This window comes from Xenopus tropicalis, chromosome 6 (assembly GCF_000004195.4).
Source record: "Xenopus tropicalis strain Nigerian chromosome 6, UCB_Xtro_10.0, whole genome shotgun sequence".
In the NCBI taxonomy this organism is placed as follows: domain Eukaryota; kingdom Metazoa; phylum Chordata; class Amphibia; order Anura; family Pipidae; genus Xenopus; species Xenopus tropicalis.
Window position 1 is genome coordinate 122963991 of NC_030682.2, and position 24032 is coordinate 122988022.

Genomic DNA, 24032 nt, shown 5'->3' on the forward strand with positions numbered 1-24032 from the left:
GTAACACATGGTGTTTCCATCTGTCTGTATTTGGCCAACTCTGATTTAAAAACTTCCACACAGAAATAGGCTCTTTTCTACAGGGGTACGTGTGGGTTTAAGTAAAAACCCCTCAAAGGGGTGGTTCACCTTTAAGTTATTATTTGGTATAAGAACGGCCAATTTGAAGCAACTTTGCAATTGGTCTGTATTTTTTCTTAGTGTTTTTGAATTATTTTCCTACTTCTTCTGACTCTTTCCAACTTTCAAGTGGGGTTACTGACCCCGGCAGTGGCTCTGTGAGGCTACAATTTTATTGTTATTGCTACTTTGTATTACTTATTTTTCAATTTAGGTCCACTCCTATTCATACACCAGTCTCTCAAACCACTCCTTGGTTGCTAAGGTAATTTGAGCACTAGCAACCACATAGCTGCTGATATTTCAAATTGAAGAGTTGCTGAACAAAAAGTGAAAAAAACACAAATAAAAAATGAAGACCAACTGCATATCATACTAATATATATTAATGTAAGACCTGGGCATGAGAGGAAGAGCCCTGTTCTAGACTGCAAAAATAAACAACTTGAACTATCGATATATATTCCTTTTAAAAAAGTCTTTGCACTCTGTCAATCAGTCTATGGTCTACTAAAGTACTTTTATTCTAATCAGAGTGTCCTAATTTCATACAATCTGTTATTTGTACAGCAGCATCACATACTTTGATAACCCCTGATAATGAAGGCACTCCACCCTAAACATGTCAATTCCCCATTATGAAGAGTTACACACAAGTAAGAAGGGCCTTGTAAGCTTAAGGGCAGTGCTACATGGGGCAAATTATTGTCCTGTGGATAAACACAAGCTGAGAATCTGCCCCTACGCTCTAAAAATCTTAATGATGTGCCTGCATAGATCATTACTTTGGCCTTGGTGCAAATACAAGCAGCAAACTTCAGCTTGAAACCGCTTGAGAACTTTCATGTTGATATCCACTCCGTGTATCTTTACCCAGGATGGCGCAATGGCTCCCGGTGCAGGCACATTAGTGAGCTTTTTAGAGCATAAGGGCAGATTTTAAGCCTAAATGCCCTTTGTGCAATACCCTAAGCATTTCTAACACTCATTACCACAAGTTACTGGGCATAACCAAGACACCTGCCAAGGGGTGCAAAAAATAATTGCATAGAATGGAAAAAGTTGCTGCAAAAAATGCCTATTAACAATGTATTTTGCAAATTTTTGCCATTTTTCGTTGAAGCAAAAGGGGACACAAAAAAAGTAAAAAAAAGTCACAGTTGGGTCCAAAAAAGATGTTGTTGCGGCAAATAAGTCATAGTCGCAGCAAAATAAGATGCGCAGCAGAATAGTCTTAACATTTTTAACTTATTCGCTAATGATCCGGGTATTACTGCTACTAGATTCACAGTTTATTATAGATACTATAGCACAGTCACTGTTATGTAAACCAACACATCTGTCCAACTGTCTATGAGTCAATGCTAAAATTCAACTTCAAAATCATTGTTCTAAATGTTCATTATAAATGAAGTGATTACCAGTCCTAAACTGGAGTGTGTTTTTGCCAAGATGGAGAAGATGATTTGGAATCCATTTATTTACTAAACACATCAGTGACATATCCCTGGAAGGGTTTGTTATATGAGTCCTTCATGGGTCAAACATGCACATACTATATGCCCAGACTGGCTGTTAATGATATATCTGATACCGTATTGCTAGTTAGGGGCTCACAGACCAGTGAACCAATGTCCTTCTCCTGATTTTTCTTACTTGGAACTTAACAGTGATAAAAAAAAAAGCCAAGAACATATGGCTAAACATGGATGTCATTAGAAAAACATGTCTCTATTTAGTGCTACAAAAGGATCCAGAGATGATTCATTTAATGACTATCTAAATAAGTTTAAATGTTGTAAGCTTTCAGCTTTGCAATTTCCCATAATTGCAGAAGAATTATACACAGATTCCATAGCTGACATGGAAACATTTTTTTTTCTTAGAGATTAGAAGCACAGGCAGAGCTTAATGTTCACAAGTGTGCAACGGAGAAGGTTTGCTTCTCAACACATTCATCAACTATGCAGAGTTTCTTGCTGGCAATGTAAGACAGCTCAATTATGTGTTAATGAGATAAACATTTTCAAATAGTGCCTGTTTTTGTGCTTTTAAAAGTTAGAAGTTGGAGGGCCGCCGCGCTGGCAATAACTGCACAGTCTCAGTGTGTATTAGAGATCCGCGTAGCTACACAGTACGAGCATTATAAATTCAAATAAATGTTGTTTTTGTTAGAAGCAGATGCCGAATTCATCGCTAATAGGTGTAACATATTTCAAAACCTGGGTGATCCAGTTAAAGATTCAGAAAGTAGAATCTGAGAATAAATAATTGTTGGCAGATTTATCTTAGCACTTTCTGAAAAGAATTACATTACTTTAGCAGTGTGATCTGAAATGGTTTTAACAGGAAAAATAAACGTTATTACCCAATGATATACATATTATGGGGACGTCTATGATACCTGTTAATTCTGCTCACCCCCCCATTGTTCAACCTCTACATTCATTGCAGCCTCCTGTGTAGTATAAGGGCAGATTTATCAAAATGTGAGTTTAATATATAAAAACTCGCCCACGTTCTATTCATTCCTATGGGAGGCGTTAGAATGCTAAGGGGCCCTTTCATTAAACCAAGTTTTTTCAGAGTAACCATGATAATTTCTGATTTTCGAAAATTTTGCAAAAATTCTTTTATCAGTCGTTTGAAAATATCGTGGTTGCGTTCCGAACAGCACAAAATTTTCGGATCCGAACGTTTGTAAACGGCACAAAAACCTTTCTGGCTTTGAAACCTTCAATGCATGATTTTGGAAGCTTCCCATAGGGCTCAATGGCACTCTACAGCTCCAACCCGGCCCAAGGAAAGTCTCCCATAGGGCTCAATGGCACTCTGCAGCTCCAACCCGGCCCAAGGAAAGTCTCCCATAGGGCTCAATGGCACTCTGCAGCTCCAACCCGGCCCAAGGGAAGTCTCCCATAGGGCTCAATGGCACTCTGCAGCTCCAACCTGGCCCAAGGAAAGCCTCCCATAGGGCTCAATGGCACTCTGCAGCTCCAACCCGGCCCAAGGAAAGTCTCCCATAGGGCTCAATGGCACTCTGCAGCTCCAACCTGGCCCAAGGAAAGTCTCCCATAGGGCTCAATGGCACTCTGCAGCTCCAACCTGGCCCAAGGAAAGTCTCCCATAGGGCTCAATGGCACTCTGCCGCTCCAACCCGGCCCAAGGAAAGTCTCCCATAGGGCTCAATGGCACTCTGCAGCTCCAACCCGGCCCAAGGAAAGTCTCCCATAGGGCTCAATGGCACTCTGCCGCTCCAACCCGGCCCAAGGAAAGTCTCCCATAGGGCTCAATGGCACTCTGCAGCCCCAACCCGGCCCAAGGAAAGTCTCCCATAGGGCTCAATGGCACTCTGCAGCCCCAACCCGGCCCAAGGAAAGTCTCCCATAGGGCTCAATGGCACTCTGCCGCTCCAACCCGGCCCAAGGAAAGTCTCCCATAGGGCTCAATGGCACTCTGCAGCTCCAACCTGGCCCAAGGAAAGTCTCCCATAGGGCTCAATGGCACTCTGCAGCTCCAACCCGGCCCAAGGAAAGTCTCCCATAGGACTCAATGGCACTCTGCAGCTCCAACCCGGCCCAAGGAAAGTCTCTCATAGGGCTCAATGGCACTCTGCAGCTCCAACCCGGCCCAAGGAAAGTCTCCCATAGGACTCAATGGCACTCTACAGCTCCAACCTGGCCAAAAGATAGTCATGATACCAAAGCTTGAATGAAATGGTCATAGTCTTTGCCAAAAATATGACTTTTTTGTGAAGGTTAACAAAAACCAAGAAAAAGTAGTGGAATTTTAACAAAATTATTGTGGACATTACGAAAATACTTTTTTTTCTCAAAAAAAAAAATAAAAATTGTGGTTCACACATTGATGAATACACTTCTAAAAATCCCATAGCAATCAATAGAATGTAGACGAGTTTTTATGCATTAAGCTCTAAATTCACATTTTGATAAATCTGCCCCTAAATGTACAGAAGTGTACCTGAGCTATTGTGATCCAAGTCTTCCTTCCAGCCAAAAATGTTCACAAGGAAAGTCAAAACTTTTGGGATGATGAATTAAACACTAAACAAGATGGTAGTATTATATTCCCTCCAGCTAATATCTGTGTACTAATAATTGTGCCCTTAAAATAGTACAGGTGTCGGACCCCTTATTCGGAAACCCATTATCCAGAAAGCTCCAAATTACGGAAAGGCCATCTCCCATAGACTCCATTTTAATCAATTAATTAAGATTTTTTCAATTGATTTCCTTTTTCTCTGTAAAAATAAAACTGTACCTTGTATTTGATCCCAACTAAAATATAATTAATCCTTATTGGATGCAGAACAATCCTATTGGATTAAATTAATGTTTTATTGGTTTTTCAGTCGACTTAAGGTATGCTGATCCAAATTATAGAAAGACCCCTTATCTGGAATACCCTTGGTCCCGAGCATTCTGGATAACGGGTCCTATACCTGTATGTACATAAATAAATGGTATATTAGATGGGAGAAACCCATTCTGCCTAAAATGAAAGGACCTTCATGTTTCTATGGTGCTACCAATGCTGCACTTTGGGCTAATAGCATTTTCCAGTACAGTTAGGCACTTCCAAAAACAATATCCGCACATCCTGAATGTATTTTACAGTGAGCAGAGGATACAGACATTCCAAATACATTAAATACAGTGAGAGGCAGTGGGAACTAGATCCGAATGCATTACATACAAAAAATATTAATGGGTCCTGATACCCCAGAAACCCGCTTGCCCTTCCAAAAAAAAGGCTACGCGAAGGCACAGAAATCAGCTGTATCACTGAGAATGCACCCACCTAGTGACAGATGTGGGAATAGCACCACCAGGGGTATAGGAGGTAAAGCTCCGTTGTTTACAGCAGGTAAGATAGGGATAACTGAAAAAAAGAAAGTAGCTGCCTGAAAGGACTTCTATGATGCTGTGCTGGCTGTTTCTGCACATGTAGGCTGATGAACTCAGATAGCTGCACACAGTTAATACCTTGTGTGTTTAGATCTATGGTAATGCCATGGGGCAGATTTATCAAAATGTGAGTTTGGAGCTTAATACATAAAAACTCCCCCACATTCTATTCATTCCTATGGGATTTTTAGAAGCATGTTTATCAATGGGTGAGAGTTAGAACTCACCATTTGATAAATACCCTTCGAAAAATCTAAAATTGGACATATAAATCAGTGGTATAAGCCCTCTTCAACCCACCAGCTACATCAATCTGAATTATAGCGAGATAACCCATTTCGATAACTAATTATGAAATCCCTTATTTGAAACGAGTAATACTGGCTACACCGCAAATCAAGGGTTGTATTCCAGAGATAAATTTCGAACTTTTTTATACATTATTTATATTTATATATAATTGGTAGCTATTTAGTAGTAAGTATGCTGGCCAGCCACCTTTTTTTAATCAATAGGTGATAAATGCTGTTATGCCTAACTAAAGGTGTGCTTTTTATAGTCTGGTGTATCTTTTGCCTTAATGGGGCTACAGGGTAATGCAGTGTAATGTGCAAAGTGCAACTTTTTAGCATTGCTGTGACCACGCGGGCAGTGTTCCCATCCACAATGAACGCAATTGCCTGTGGACACTTTGGGTAACATTTTCAGAATTGGGATTGCATCACTTAGGGAACCTGGCGTCTAATTGGTGCAAGTCTTCTGTGTCTATTGCTGCAACCCATAGTGGGAACCCTATTGTTACCAGGCCATTCAGGGTGGCAGTAGCTGGAGAGTTGCCAGGTGCCAGTTTATCAGGGCAGACTGGGTAGGAACACACATTGTGCAACTCTACAGAGATGCAAGGAGCATATTTCTATGTAAGTACCTTTCGTTAATGGCATCAATACATGCAACATTTTCCATTTTAACACTGCTAAGGGTTCTTTGCAGATTTAACCCTGAAAGTCTTAAAATTCCCTGACAGTGCTGGGGGTCCATGAGTACCTGCTTGGCTAAAGTGTGGATGTGTTCCCTCCCTCCCCAACGATAATGCTAAATTTTTTCCCCATACCCAGTTGATCTGCCTCTGGAGCAATGTACAGTGAGGTCCAGGCCCGTGAATCGTAAGGGAAGTTTACCCATTGCACCTAAGGTTGGGCAGGGGGTCTGGATAAGGGGCAAAGCTGGGTGGCAAGTGCAGGTCAGCAGGTCCAGGATGGGTACTGGTCTGTCCAACTGGAGCACTCATTTGACCACCACTGTTAACAGGCAGAAAACAAATAGTCAAAACATACCCCTCTGTCTGTCGCTGATTCCCTTATTAATCTATGAGAAATGCTGCGCCTGCTGCTCAGAGACAGTCAGATATCTACTCAGAAATGTGTGAGCAATGTTGGGCAAATCACACCATGCTCAAAAACATGCTGCGATATAAACAGTGGGCTTCCGATGGACTCTACCACTGTGTTACAAAGTTCACTGCCATCATTTATTTACAATACATTATAACAAACAAAGGGTCTTCCAATAAAAGGGTTACAGAATAACAATAGGATTGAGGGGCCCTGCTCACAAGAACTTACAATCTAAAGGATAGTCAGTATCTGCCTGCTGTTTTTGTGCAAGAAGGAGGAAGGAGACAAAACCACCTGAACACACTTCCCCCATGCAAACACAAAAGTCACTGTAATTTAATCACAACAATAGGGGAACTTATTAATGAAACATTCAACAGTGTTTTCGGAGACAAAATCAGAGACAAAAAGATTTCATTTTGCAATGATGAGGTCGCTGCTACCTTTGTTCTACGTAAATAACGTTTCTCGCTTAAATGTGAATCTATATGTTCTGATTTATTTCTATTCCAACTGCTTAGTATATGGGATGTTGCATATTCACAGTCGTATTGCGATTTCTATCATCTATACACAAATGAATGGTTTTAAATGAATATTGTTTATTATGCCCCTCTCTGTCTCTCTCTCTATATATATATATATGGTTGCTTCCCATGAATTTATTGTACAATTTCCTGAGAGGATTAAAATATTAGTGAGTGCATTATAAAGCTTGATGTAATCAGGCTTAGTAAAGAACTTCATTTTGGACTGCATAATAATATACACGGTGTATCTGACTTGGCCTATTGTAAAAGGAATTTAATCTGTATTTGTGCACTGTTAATATATGCTGACTAGTACATTAACATTCATGATCGCCTTTGATTAGTATCAACCAAATAGGAAAATCCCCAGAAGCAATTGGGACTAAAATAAAGATGTACATGTCCTCTAAAACTACAGTACCTATCACCTAAGCATAATGTTGCATTATGGCTTTTAAGAGCAGAGTAAATGCTCAGAAGAAATCAACAGAAATAATCTGTCTTCCAGATGCATTAACATCCTCTTCCAAAATTCATATATTACAGATTAATATGGAACTCCCTTTATAACAAAGAAAAAGAGGTTACAAGGAAATACTGTACACTGGTTATGACAATTGTAGCAATAAAATCTAGACCTATCTTATAGCTCCCCCATATGTGCACCATGAGAATTGCGCTCACAGTTTGAATTGGCAGCAGTGATTTGATACCTACACGGCCAAGCCAGTGTGTTTTAATGAGGGCCCCACAATATTTATACATAGATTTTTAAGCAGTGTGCAGCGTAAGTAGTCCCTTTTATTTGGTAATAACCCTGCAGTTTAATCTATACTTGTTAGCGTTAATTTATTTGATCTGAGAGGCTTTTGTAGATTTCTGAGGCAAAGAGCCGAATCACTTTGTGTTTCATCAGGTTTTTATAATCATCTGCAATGAGCACATTCCCCACAAATGATTATTTGATGATTGAACTCTTGGGCATTGGAGCTCATTCAGAACCCAAAAGAGCCATAACGGGAATCCGATAAACTGCAATCATTATGGCAGGGCGCATTGAAATAAAACTGCTGCATTTTGTTTTATTTGTTCTATGGAAATGCTAAAGGATATTCAGTGAGCGTGGCTGTCCCAGTTAACACGTTTGTACCTTATATATAGAGGAAACTGTGACCTTGAATTATTTTCAGACATCTCCTTTACCCCAGAGCATGTGATGGCAGGAGGTGTAAGATACCAAAGTCAAGCATGACCAGTCTTGTTTTCTGTTCTTCTGTATATGTCAGAATTGATTCTAAATCATGTTTATCTACATTTTCTTAATTCAAGATTCAGAGCGATTTTTTTTTTCTCTTTAAACAGGGTCTTATTGTTCTACAGTAATATTTAAAGATGAGATGCTATTTGGTGGGGTTGTCACTCTGTCTCTAAATCAAAACCTCCCTGTCACATTTTAAATAGATTGCTTAAGATACATGCAATAACCTGTCAGTGTCATGCGTTCTTTTCTTTAATTTGAATGGCACTATTCGTAATAAAATGCTCACTTCAATACACGTCTGCTGCACTGTACTTAACTCTTGGTTTAGTTTAAAATTAGTTATGAAGATTACTGCTCCTTTTGGCATTATTCAAAAATCTTCCCGGTGCTGAGAATCTGTAAGTGCTTTATCTTTTGTTTTCCTAGGGAGGTTATGTTCTAAAAGGCAAGTAAAATTGCATTTATTCAGCACCCACTGCATCAATTTAACTCCCCCCCCCAACAAAAATTGTGAAAAAATGTTTTATTTTGTACAAGTTATAAAACATTATATTGAGTGAAATTGTTTCTGTAAATCATTTTGCTACAAAGATAGAAACAATAAACCATGTTTAATATACACACACACTCATATAGATGTGTATTTAAGTGCAAAAGCTTACAAGGAGGTTTTATAGATGTTCTACCAATTGAAATAAAGGTACAGGATAGGTTACCCGGAACCCCATTATACACAAAGCTCAGAATTATAGTAATCTCCCATAGCCTCCATTTAAAACAAATAATTCAATTTTTTTTTTAAATTATTTCCTTTTTCTATGTAATAATAAAACAGAACCTTGTACTTGATCCCTAAGATATAATTCATCCTTATTGGAGCCAAAACAATTCTAATTGGGTTTAATAAATGTTTAAATGATTTTTTAGTAGGCTTAACGTATGTATGAAGATCCAAATTATGAAAAGATCCCTTATGTAGAAAGCCCCAGTTCCTGAGCATTCTGTATAATAGATCCGATACCACAGCTGGTAACCATGGAAAATAAACCCTCGGTGGAGTATAATAAAGTCCTCAAAGGTGTGTTATACTATATACTATATATACTATACTATGCCTGTGGGTTTTACCCATACTATTTCCACTTTTAATTTACTGTTATATACCCTTCGGATATGTATTTGCTTTCAGGTTGCCCTTTAAATAAGCAAAATGTCCCTTTTTTATAGTAGATCCAAAATGTATTCCACAGCATTATATTTGGTATAACTTCTTATACAGATGCTTCTGACTTGTGCTAATAATACGTTAATTCATTCTAATGTTTTATTTGTTCTTTTTAGCATTATTAGTACATGTACAGTAAACCCCATAGGTTCAAGCATGTGTGATGTAGTTAATATGCTGTCCAGCCTCAGATTATGTAGTACAGTAGAACCCAAACACAGAACTTTTACCAGTGCAGGGCAACGGTATATTATATTTTAATTACCTTGATACATTTTCATTCCTTGGTGCTACTGTTCCTTTAAATCCGAGAAAGAAAAAACGCAGGTTGATGGAATGGGACCACAACAAAATGGCATCAATTCCTGCAAACCATAAAATCCTGGTTTGTAAAATCAGGGTTCTAATGTAGTATGTTTTATGTTAAGCTAAATACAGTATATATACAGGTATAGGACCCATTATCCAGAATGCTTGGGACCAAGGATATTCTGGATAAGGGGTCTTTCCGTAATTTGGATCTCCATACCTTAAGTCTGCTAAAAAATCAATAAAACGTTAATTAAACCCTACAGGATTGTTTTGTATCCAATAGGGATTATTTAAATCTTAGTTGGGATAAATTACGAGGTACTGTTTTATTATTACAGAGAAAAAGGAAATCAGTTTTAAAATTCTGAATTATTTGATTAAAATGAAGTCTATGGGAGACGGGCTTTCCGTTATTTCGGAGCTTTCTGGATAACACGTTTCCGGATAAGGGATCCCATACCTGTATATGCAATCCAAAAGAAAAAGCATTAAAGCAAAGGAAGGTAGATATTGGGGTAAGTGCTTGTCTTTGTATGAACTCTTGCAATTAGAGATGCCATACCTTCTAACTAATCCTCCAGTATGGCTGTTTTCTTATCTTGGGGTATCTTCCATGAAGGTCACCAGTTCTAGGTGCCTTTTTAAGTGTAGTTTTGTTTAATCTTAATTTGTCTTCCAACTCAGCTACTAAAATCATTGAAACGTGACTGAAACAGAAATTGCTGCTAGATTTTTCCATTTCTTCCATTTTGGCCTGCCTTTCAGTGCTGTTTGTAGACTGAGATGATGCAGTAGGCAATAGAAATCACTAGAGTTAATGTTTTCTTTCTTGACACAATGTTTGCTTCCTCTTGAAGTAAAATGTTTATGATTTTTTTAGGCCCTATGTCTTTGAGAAGCCAAATTATGCGTTCCATTATTGTAGAGGTTCAGCTGTAACAGCCTTAAGGGATGATACACAGATAATGTACACCAGTGTAATCAGGCCAAAAACAATGGCTTCCAAAAGACCCCCATCCATGTGGCAGTATTTCTCTAGTGATATTTGCCTAAAGCAGCTTGAGTATTTGAGTGCAAGTCCATCTGTCCCATCAGTTGTTCTTTATGTCCGATGTTTTCCTAAGATATCCAAGTGAATAGGGATCATTTTAATCATTTCTGTTTTCCATCTTAGTATGCCTCTTACCAGTAAGTCTTAAAGGAATACTGTCATGGGAAATCATGTTTTTTTCAAAACACATCAGTTAATAGAGCTTCTCCAGCAGAATCCTGCATTGAAATCTGTTTTTCAACAACACAAACAGATTTTGTTTTTTATATTTAGTTTTGAAATTTCACATTGGGTTAGCCATAATCTTCATTTCCCAGAGTGCCACAGCCATGTGACCTGTGGTCTGCTAAACTTCAGTCACACTTTACTGCTGTGCTGCAAGTTAGAGTGATATCACCCCCCCTCCCAGCAGCCAATCAGAAGAACAATGGGAAGGAAGCAAGATATAAATTCCCAGTAGGTATCAGAATAGCACTTAATAGAAAGAAAGTCCGGCTTGGGACTCCTCCAGTTACATGGGAGTAGGAGAAACAATAGGTTACCTGAAAGCAATTAACTAATATGTAGGCTGGCTCCTTCTGAAAGCTCAGCACAATGCACTGAGATGGCGCCTACACACCAATATTGCAACTAAAAATAAAAATACATTTGTTGGTTCAAGAATAAAATTGTAAATGATACAGTGAATTATTTGCTATGTAAACAGTGTAATTTAGAAATAAAAAGTATACCATAAAAACCATGACTTTATGCCTTTAAGAATGCACTGTGTATTCCCATTATGCTATTAAAGGAGAAAGTCTCCTTGAATTTTATAGATCAACCTACTCTGAGCAACTTTTGTCTTTGGTCTTTATTTTTAAAGTGTTATGTTTATGATATTTATTTCTATAGATACTGGCTCCTATTCATCTTACATTCTGTCTTCCTGATTCCAAACTTGAGAGCTCCAGAACAAAAAAAAAGGAATTCAAAAACCACAAAACATAAGAAGTGAAGGCTAACTGTAAATTTTCCTGAAATCCTACCATCTACACTGCAATCAAACTTACTTTATCAGCACTCTATATTGACAATCAACCTGTCTGTCCATGAAATATCTACTCTTTTCAGCCTGTTGTTTTGGCCTCTAACTTCTTGTACAGGTATGGGATCCGTTATCCGGAAACCCGATGTAAAGTAAGCTCCGAATTATGGAAAGCCTGTCTCCCATAGACTCTATTTTAATCAAATAATTCACATTTTTAAAACTTATTTCCTTTTTCTCTGTAAGAATAAAACAGTGCTTTGTATTTGGTCCCAACTAACATATAATTAATCGTTATTGGATGCAAAATAATCCTATTGGGTTTAATGTTTTATTGATTTTTTAGGAGATTTAAGGTATGGAAATACCCCTTATACGGAATACCCTTGGTCCCGAGCATTCTGGATAACAGGTCATATACCGGTACCTGTATTTGCTTCATATGTACTGTAGATGCTGTGTGGGTTTAAGGCATTGACCTACTAAAAGATTGGGAACCTCATTGTGAGCATCTTCGTACAAATCCAATAAGGCAGCTTGTTCTGTTAGACAATATAGTTTGTAGCATGTAATTTACATCAGAGACTTGGGTTGAAAAAGTCCTTATTATTTGGATTCCTCCTTTAATGCTGAAGATGAAATTTGACTGACAAAGCTAAGTAAATATAACCATGCATCCATTGTATGAAAACTGTGCATGATCTTAGCCGGGCCATGATAAATCTGTAGTTAGGAATGTTTCAAGGTACATTACAAGGAATGAGGTTAGGTTCTGCTCTTCCTAAAACTGGATCCAGATACTCACAACAGTCAGATATCAGAACTATTTAAGCAAAGAGTCTGTAATGCAGTACCAAATGATTTATATGGAGGTATCTTGATATTATTCCAGAGTACAAAATACATAAAATGCCTACCTGGATCTTTCCATAGGGGAACTTTGCTTATTTAAAGGAACAGTAAAACCAAAAAATGAAAGAGCTTTAAAGTAATAAAAATATAATGCACTGTTGCCCTGCACTGGTAAAACTGGTGTGTTTGCTACAGTAACACTACTATAATTGATATAATAAGCTGCTGTGTAGCCACGTGGGCAGCCATTCAAGCTGGAAAAAAGGAGAAAAGGCACAGGTTACATAGCAGATAACAGATAAGTTCTGTAGAATACAATAGTGTTTTATCTGTTATCTGCTATGTGCCTGTGCCTTTTCTCCTTTGAATGGCTGCCTCCATGGCTACATAGCAGCTTATTTATATAAATTATAGTAGACTTTCTGAAGTAAACACACAGCTATTACCAGTGCAGGGCAGCAGCACATTATATTTTAGTTACTTTTATACACTTTCATTTTTTGGTGTTACTGTTCCTTTAAGGCCTTTATGCCAAACATACAATTGCTTTCTAAAAAGGGAGTCAAAATATGGTTAAAAAGTCAAACAAATGTAATTTTAGCAACCTATAATATAGACATCCAAAAACCTTTCCTAATGCAATTTGATGTATAGAAATCTAAACCCTTTCATCATGAGCATAAGTGCAGGGTAGAGAGTGCATTTTCAGACGCAACATAATCAATCCGAAAAGATTGGTGGGCGTATTGGCATTTAGAGCAAATTCAAGGAGGAGTGGCTTTGGGGGGGCATGTACATTTAACCAACCAACTTGTTACGCTTCTCTTCCACGTTCTGTCCAACTTTCTCCCAATGTTTCTGCCTTCAAAAGATCTCTAAAAACACACTTATTTAGAGAAGCTTACCCTCATTAAGTTTAGCATAACCTCAGTAGGCTGCTACAAGCTACATCTCTTACATTGCTTAATTCTTGCATCTCAACCCCCTATCCTTATATATTGTAAGAGCTTCTGGGCAGGGTCCTCTTCACTCTTTTGTAATGGTAATGTTTTGTATGTAATTATGTATGTCCAATGTATACACCCACCTATTGTACAGCACTGGGGAATATGTTGCTGCTTTTTAAATGCATGTTAATAATAATAATAATAATAATCAATTTTTGGTACAACTGTGGCAATATTAATAAATAAGCCCTAGTGTCTTTTACATGTTGCCCTAGTTCAATAAGGTGGTAATCCGCAAGTATTATGTATTTAAATATATGTGTTTTCTTGATGCTGAATGCTTCTCTCAAATGCAGGTGTGAGAAGATGGACCTTGTGGCCATTTTATACAATAAAATATTTATATTCATATGTATGTGTCATTTTGTTACACTGATTTTATTATTCCTCTTTTAGGTTCTGTAAGCTGCTAGCTTCCTTTGGGAGGATCCTGGTAGCTGTTCGCTGTAGATACTCCATTTAAACCTTACTTTTATCTCATTTTGTAATTATATCCTGAAGAAGAATTATATTGAAACACTGACATACAAAATACCTTGACATTTCACTAAGACCAGTTTGTACATACATTTTCTATTCACATTTTTTATATTTATAAGAATACAGTTACTATAAGTATCTCTTATTATGGGATCATAAAATACACATTTGTGTTGAGGCTGCCTAATTGGATTTTGCAACGGCTTTTGCCACATTAACAATTATTGAATAAACTATTTAAAAATACCAATGACTAAAATGATTTCTCATGGATCATGATACATTTTGTATGTATTTACAAGTGCCATTTTGCACCAACCAACATCATCATCAACATATCCCAAGTTGTATCACTTGGACCCACTTTTGGTTTTATCTATAACATAAAACCTTTAGACCCATGATATAGGGAATACTACACTTTCAGAATTCCATGTGATCCAATTACTAAATACATATGTGCTACTAATGCTACTGTTATTAGCCTAGAACGTTGGAAGTAACCTCTGCTGATGTTTCAACTTTCTTCAGGCCATCATTTAGTTATTGGGTTAGTATGTCAAGTGTTGGGTTATGTTAAGTCTTATTGCCAGCAGTAAATCTGACTAGTTCATCCTCACTGCTAGATATATTTATGTGATATATAGCTTTCAGAGAACATTATATATTAACAAAGGTCTACATTTCCAAAATTTACTGTACAATTATATAGATGGGTTGCAGCTAAAGAACTTTGGGAATGAAATGGATAAATTGTCTTATAAGAAGTGGGAGTATGATATCTTGATTTATAACAACTGATGTCATATTAATCAATTAATATGACCATGTTTTAGTATACAAAATGAAAAAAAGGAGAATTTTAATGGAAATAATTCCCCAAGTACAGGCAGATGATTGTAGTGTAAATGACCAACCGACATACAAAGAAAAGAACCTTGATGAAAAGAACTTGACATAAAAGAATACATGTGACTTAAAGGGGCAATTTACCTTTGCACTGATCACGGTCATTCAAGAAGCACAAGAACTCAGATCTTTGAATCTTTTCCTTTGTGCCGTTATCACTAATCTCTAAAGCTTTGTGAATTCTTTTACATATGCAAGATGAGAACAGTGCCCAGGGCGCCTAAAATTTACTAAGAGAAATTAAACAAGCTATAATTAAAGTTGCAAATGAATTCTATTATACATTATGTATGTATAAAAATAAGGGCACAAAATCTCCTAATTTAATCTATCCTTAACCTTGGCATAATAAACAATAATCTCACATTTTTACCATTATTTCTTAGTGCTCCCTATTTTGATTTGAAATTCACATTTGTACAGTACAAATGGTAAAGGTATACAATACTATTGTAAAAAGGGAGATGCAAGGCAAACAATTGTACAGCTCTTTATCGATATCAGGAAGGCAATGAGAGTAAACACAGTGGGTTGTAACAAAAACATAATAGACTATTGCAGGAACATTATAAAAAAGGGTCGGTAACCGTATACAAACAGTGCACACACGTTATACCACAGCCATTTAAGTCAAAACTATAGCGATCTTTGATCTTAAGACCGACAGTTAGTTAGTAGAGATATCAGTATACAGAGTTTATATGTCAGTGTATAGGTAGATCAGTACGAGTCTGTGTGTATGTTTGTGCACTGGGGTTCCTTTGAAAAGGTTACACTTGATGGTCTTTTTAAACCCCAAATTAAATACCGTTTGTAACTATGTAACATACTAAATTATAAAAACACAAAGACATTGGAATTTGCATTAATTGGTGATCAAAGAATATTTAACACCCAACAGTGCTCATTTATGTCAATAAGTGCGGTGAGAACATTTTGTGTGATTTCCAGTGTGTATTGGCATAATTTCTGGTGTTGGGCATGCAAGTGACATGGTTTCCATATTAATTCACTTCAGCTGAACTGCTACTGCCTGGTCTGTAGGTGGCAGTAGCTCCAGGGTTCTCCTGAGTCAATAGGCGTAGCAACACCTGATCTGGAACCCAAGGCAGAAAGGACTGAACTTCTTTGCTTGGTAGTTTCATGGTCAACTTCTTGGTTTTGGTAGTGGCAAACTTTTTGGCAAATCTAGCTAGAAAAAAAGTATGTGCTATTCCAGACCCCAAACACCTTAAACACAATGTTATTTTGCCTTTCCATTGATTACAATGCTTTTCTGCAAAATTATCCATGGTTTTGAACAATATTAAGTCAAATAAAATGCTATGATTTTGCTCATCACTATTCACTTTACTTTATATTCTGTTTTAACTGAATGGCTCCTGAAAGCATCAGGTCCATAGCAAAATAATGGAACTTTTATTGCTTCTGCTGCTCATATTATTCTTTTTTTTTTTTTAAAAAAAAAAGCAAGTGGTAGTAGAAACCATTTTAAGGTTTGTGTCATAATAATAGAGGTATTCTACATTACCCTAGAGAGATGGTCTAGGATTGCTTCTCTCAACTTCATTGAACATGTAGTTTGGTTACAAATGTTGCATTTGTAATTCCTATCCAGAGTAGATATTATAGCTCAGTTCCACAGACTGCAGTAAAGTGTTGCTTTGGATGCATTGGTGCCCTGGGTTTGTCATAGTTACAAATACAACCTGAGCATCAGCAAATGGATAAAGTTTTGAGTTGAACTTACTGATTTCAACCTGTAACTGTAGCGCGATGTACAGGGATTCTAGAATTATGTGCAGAAATTCCCCTTCTTGAAAATCCCATTTAATAATTCCCATGCCATTAAAGGTACACCTTTACTTTGTTTTTGGGGGGTTTCTTGCCCTGATTATTTTGTGGGATTGTGTAACAGTTTACTTTTTTAAAGCAGAACAATAGATTTCTGGCTGTAAAATTGTCCATCATCCCTTGAATATTCCCAGGATCTCCCAACACTCTTAAAATGTTAGGGCATACAATGTATTGTAGTTTACATCATATGGAAGCAATACGTTTGGACCCCTTAATGGATCACAAACATTTTGGATTTTACAGTACTTAATTAGTTTAAAGGGATTCTTTAAAAAAAAAAACTTTTTTTTACAAAATGAATCAGTTAATAGCGATATCATTAATTTTGAAATCTGACTTGGGGCTAAACATATTCTTAGTTTCCCAGGTGCCCTCAGTCATGTGACTTGTCCTCTGATGAACTTCAGTCACTCTTTACTGCTGCGCTACAAATTGGAGTTGTCACCCCCCTCTTCCCCCAACTGCCCATCAGCAGAACAATGGGAAGTTAACAAGTTAACGGCCCCCTGACACCGATGTTACTAAAAATGTTCCCACGTCCCACCTAGTGGTAGACATGGTGTGTAAAGTGATCAATAGTAAAACACCCAAGTCCGGCAATGTTACGAAGAGTAGGAGAAATAATAGCTTATCTAAAAACAGTTGCATTGTGAACTGCTGGCTGTTTCTGATCAGGCACAATGCACTGAGATGGCGCCTACACAACAATATTGCAGCTAAAAAAATTGGTTTAACAATACAATTTTGAATGGTAGGATGAATTATTTGCAGAGTACACAATGTTACATAGTAATACAAATGACATCATAAATATCACAACAGAATCCTTTGAACTTGATGGAGTGCAAACCCAGCCATATATGTCTAGATAAATCAGTTTATTATTTATTTAGCAACCACTAGCCCAAACCTATTCTGTGTCCTAAGATAAAGAACAGTTCTGTTATTGCCCTATACCCCAATGTTTGTGAGCACAAGTCCAAGTAAAACATTCACTTTTAAAATACCTATATCTATATTTTTATATGAAGTAAAGTTCACATTATTGTTAACATCATGCTAAATGAAACACATAAGCTACTGTTTAGTTATTATATTATTAAGCCAATGAAAGTAACTATAAACTGTCAAGCGTACATTTTCTTCCTATTTAGTCTCACATATTCAATGACATTTATGGCACAATCTATTGCTAAATAGGAAAACAATTAAAAAGGTAAACACTACCATAATTTCTCCAAAGAAAGGACAGCAATAGGATAAAAATGTAAGAGTAAAAAGGAGAATATTGGGAATATTGACACATATCTTGTGAAGACTGAATATTTACTTTACGCTTGTAATACTGGAGTAAATAATTCATAAAAGAAGACGATATCAGTGACCTGAAAATAAGAAACTGAACTGTTGTTGTTTTGCCAAACCACATACAATCCTCACAGAATATTCAAGACATAATGAATTGTATTAAAAAAGAATCTTTGGATTGGCAAGTATGACAGGTCGTTTTATCACATGTTTTATTTTGTTTGAGATTTGTACAGTGGTTTTTCTTACTTGATTGATACAATACATTCTGGTAGTATACATTCTAAAACAGAGAGTTAAGAATTCCCTTTTCTCTGAAAAAATTAAAATGTAGTGGGCAGATTTACTAAATATTAAAGTGTGAAATCCAGAAGGATACCCAGCAAATATGAACACGTTCCTGATACATATTGACACATCTTTCACTGCATTTTGTTTTTTGATCAATGGGTCAATGCATTCCTCTGCTTTGATAAATTGAAGGTCATTGTCAGAACCAGGGCCTTGTGTTTGCTGGCCGGTGCTCCTCCTGGTTGAGCCAAAGGAGACTTTAGTATTGTAAACAATGTTGATGACCCTTCTTTGTCTTCCCCTGTAATCAGTCAGGTCCAGCTATAGACAATTGACCAATTAATGGGTTGTTTAAACTTGCCTCTTCCGTCTAAATGTGTTGGATTATTCAGCCTCATTCTTTGAGGTAGGCATTGTGCATGCATTCCTAAGCTTTGTGTTTTCATTCATCAAGGTTATGGTATATTTAGTTGAAGTAAATCTAGAGAAAATGGACTTGCTAAATAATCACTGTATACTTTTCACTACTCATCTAAAACCTCTGTGAGTTTCAGTTGTCACTTCTCTAAATAGTTATATTGCTCCATTGTGATTGGAGTATTTGAAGAATTTATATGCCGAGGACTTCCCATAACAGTCAGTTAAACTGAAGAAACTGCTCAGATGAGTAGTGAAAGATCTTCAATGATTACTCAGTAAGTCCAGTTGCTCTAGAATTACTTCTGCTATATATTTCTGAGCTTTGGTATCCTGAGTCCTTGTCCTTGAGTCCTGCACCTTGGTTCCTGCATTTGTGTGTTTCTGTTCCTACTTTACTTCCTGTACTTGTTTTCTGTGTAGCTGTGTTTGTAAACCCTGCCCAGTAGTAGATCTAATTCTGTTTGCCTCTTGTTCTACTTCCTACAATTGGCAACAGTTACTGTTTATTCTATTTTCTTATTATATATTCCATTATGCGTTATGCATTAATGTCAAAATTGCTAGCTAACTTAATTATTAATTTTAATATAAAAAATTGATCAAATTAGTGAAAAATAGTGAAAAAACTACAATACATTGAATTTGTATTCTACTATCATTTTCAATGGGTCTACAACTCTCAAAAAAATTAAACCATGTGAGGCAGAAGGTTTGCATTTGAGTTTTTTATGCTTAATAAATACTTATCATTTGAGTTTTGGAAACCATATTTCAAATTTTGGAGTCAAAATTTTAATGTGAATGTACTGTATTACATTTGAATGAAAATAAGTTTATGGGTGCTTGACAATGCAGTAAAAAAAATTTTTTGCCCCATTACTGCAAATTAGTACAGGTATCGGACCCCTTATCCGGAAACCCGTTATCCAGAAAGCTCCGAATTACGGAATGCCTGTCTCCCATAGACTCCATTTTGATCAAATAATTCAGAATTTTAAAACTGATTTCCTTTTTCTATGTAGAAATAAAACAGAACCTTGTAACTGATTCTAACTAAGATATAAATAATCCTTATTGGATGCAAAACAATCCTATTGGGTTTAATTAATGTTTTATTGATTTTTTAGTAGACTTAAGGTATTGAGATCCAAATTACGGAAAGACCCCTTATCCGGAATACCCTTGGTCCCGAGCATTCTGGATAATGGGTCCTATACCTGTACTAACACAGACAATGATTAGGAAATCAGACCTGCTTATTTGTTATAATAATAATTACCACTCATAAAAATTGGCACATAGTAAACCTGACCCAAAACCTAAGACAAGTTGGGAAGCTAGACATAAATCATTCCTTACATAGTTACAGCCAATAAACAGTTTGCTATCTGCTATCAGCACAGTCTTTCACCATTCTAAAATGAATTGCTTTTTTGTTTTTGTAGATCCCTTACAAACTTGTTTATTCATTTTTCAAAACATATTTCAAAGATATAAACACAGTGAAAATTGCCTAAATGTAAAAAAAAGTTTTGGCCAGCACAACAAGTACAAAGCAAGTGGGGCTTAACCCCTGCGTGTTTATTTCAAGTGAATCAAAAAATGTCCCTTTCCGATATCTGAAGGTAGAGGATTAATAGGTTATTGGCCACATGGATTTTTTAATGATATGTCACCTACATAATTTAACTTAAGAGGGTTGTGGTCTTAGGTAAGGCCGTCGCCTGCATTTCTATTTGCATTAATAGCTACTCCTCAGAGTGAGTTGACATACAGGCACTGTTTTTTGCCCTCCAGACAGTGGCAGGGTCTGGGTTTAGTGTTGTATAGCTTTATAAACCAACCACCTCCATCCCCACAACAATAGGCAGGGAGTAGGACAATCCCCACTTAATGTTGCCACAGCAGCCTTTTTTTCATCTTAGTTTAAACATAGGAAACTTTGTCCACCAATATTTGAAAAACAACAACTCCCAGCATCCCCTGTGCTCCTTGGAGAATGATAGCAGCTGTAGTTTTGCAAAGACTGGATTGCTACATGTTTCTATGCCTGACATAGGTTTATGAGTATTGAATTTCTTTTGTGTAACCTATTATTCATGCCAAACTAGAGATGTTTTTAGTTAGATTATGCCTTCCGTTAGATGAACTACATGACTACAAACTTGATGGGATTGTGACTTCTCTAAACCTCAGCTACTATACTTATACTCATATATAATATGTTTAAATAATCTCATCTCTAATAATAAGTGTATAATAAGTGTGCATCATTAACAATGCAGAGTTAACTTCTAATTCAACCTTACTGGATGGGCTATTTTGTTTGTTTGCTCTAATTCATTTTTATTTAGGCTTGGATGAACATGTATTATATTTCTTCATGTCACCAACACAAGCCTTCCCTAAATCTCTTTCAGTCTGGTCCTAGAGCAGTGATCCCCAACCAGTGGCTTGTGAGCTACATCTTGCCCACCAACCCCTTTGATGTTGTTCCCAGTGGCCTCAAAGCAGGTATAAAGGAGGCATAAAGACCATGTGTACTGCCAAATAGAGCCCCCTATAGTCTGCCAGCCCACACTGGGCTACCAAATATCTAATCATAGCATTTATTAGTCAGTCCCTAGGAACTTTTTTCATGCTTTCATTGCACCCCAACTTTTTTTTATATCTAAATGTTTCTCACAGGTAAAAAAGGTTGGGGACCCCTGTCCCAAGGGTTATAGTCCTACAGAAGAGCCAATGACCTTGCGAATATAAAATGAAGCCACGACAAACATAACATTATGTATCTATACTAACAAAATTCCATTTATTTGAAAATGCACCTTCTAAATATTCTTTCTGCGTTTATTTTTGGATAGAATAGCTGGAAGATCCAACAGTCTTGTGAATACAACTTCAGTTTAGATATTTATACACATCAGGGATGCATTTGTTACAGTACATTACTGCAAATAAATCACTAGAAAACTAAATAAAAGCAAATACAGCAGTTTGTAGCTACGCACCCTAGGGATAAAGCCTTTAATTTTTTTTTTTTTGCTATACAATATTACAGCTCCTTCTGAAATGTATTAATGTATGTTTTGTAACTCATTTCTGCCTTGATCTAAGAAATACTGTGCACAAATTCCATAGTAAACATTAAGGCACATCATTTATCTTTTTTATTTATTTCTTATGTAAAATAAGTTAACAAAGGGCTGGATTTTTCTTTTTTTTTTTAACTTTATATGGTTTAACCAGTAAAAACCAGTAAGAATCCTCTGTTTCAATTTGTTCTCTGAGCACCTTGCAATCTAGTGTCCATGAGAGAACAATAGTGTGCAGAACAATTCTGCTTGATTTTCTATTGCAGTCATTTGAGCAGGGACAGGGAATATTTTACACAACTCCGGCGATGAAGGCTGCATGCATTCCCCAGCTTTAAATTGTAGTCGAAAATGAAAAAAAACTAATAGCATTTTGATGTATTCCAGTTAGGTTTTCCATTAGGAGAAAAGGTGATATGTTCCAGCCATTTGTCAGGAATAGAAGAAATGAAGAAAATGTTGACAATTTCATTACATTCCGGTGATGGCAGTGATCTGAAGTTGCCTATTATAAGATAGCGAGAAAAAAAATCATAACAATTATTAGTTAGGAGCCTTTGAATTTTAGCTCTATTAATGTATGCTGCAACTGTTAAGCAGTTAGAACCCAGTAAGCTGCAGGGATTTTATATATATATTTTGGGAAATAGATGCGTAGATTTGTTCTGATCCTGACAGTGTCAAATCCAGCAGCATACACAGCTCATCCCTACCTCTGTGGAAAAAAGCTGTTTTTAGTGATTAGTGATTTATTTTGGCATAGGAGAACCTTCCAGCCATCAGACGGGAACAGCTGCTATCCTTAGAAACTAGCCATTTTTTAAACTATAAAGCACTAAAACTTAATGTGGTGTCGTCCCATGTATTTTTGATTTGGAATAGGTTTTTTTTCCCCCCAGTCCTGGTATGCGTAACACAGTGGTGCTATACAGCAGAATATTTGAACATATAGCGAGGCTCACAGTGATTGGCATTCACGAGCAATCTGTAGTCCACAAGCTGCACTTTATGATGGCAGATTAATCATGGTGCTGAGTTCCATATTTACAGTATGTAGCAGTGGATACAAAATTAATGTGATTTTCATTAGCATTCAGCTGTTCTATGAGCACATTTTCAGGATAATTCCCAGGGGTGAACATCTTGCATTCTAGAGTGCCTTTAACAAGCTAGATTTTTCACAGCATGACAACTATTAAGCTTTACAGAGAGCAAATTTTTTGTTCAAAGACCCATCACACATATTCTATATTTCAATGAGTGTCATTTATTTATAAATTGCTAAGTATATTCTGTAGAGCTGTATAACTGGGGGGAAACATAAACAGTGAGATATACATACAGTTTAGACTGTGAATAACTACCTAGTTTGAAAAACCATCCCAAATTCTGTCATTTGATGGAACAGTATAAAATATTTATATTTGACTTCTTTATTTTCTCTATAAATGCTTACCAAACAAAGGAGTCTTATTTATCTTATTATTAAGATATTATTTATATTTGTATTCATTTCATTTATTCATTTTAATGGGATCTTCTATCCTACCCTGATCTTATCCATAACTTGTGCTTATTTTAATGGGTAACAACCAAGGCAAAGGGCTAATCTTGTTATGTCTAGCCTTAAACAAACATGCCAAGTTTTCAGAATTAATAGCTCAACGGTATAATGCCAATTTAAGTGGGCTTTAAGAATTACATAGTGAACTTTACTTTAAGAATTCCAAATGCATATTCTATAAGGACTAAAACGTGATATTTAATTAATCACTATGGTGCTATGTAGCGTGCTAGTCCAGGGAGACAGGAGGACCAGAGGGAGGCGAATGAACAAAAAGAAGCAGGAATGATTTTTCTATTTAAGAAGGATAGGTTGACTTTGCTGTCAACTTGAAGTATTTTTGTGGGGCAGGCTCAACGCAAATGAGATAGGAACTGTGCTTTAGAAAAAGATCGCTAGAT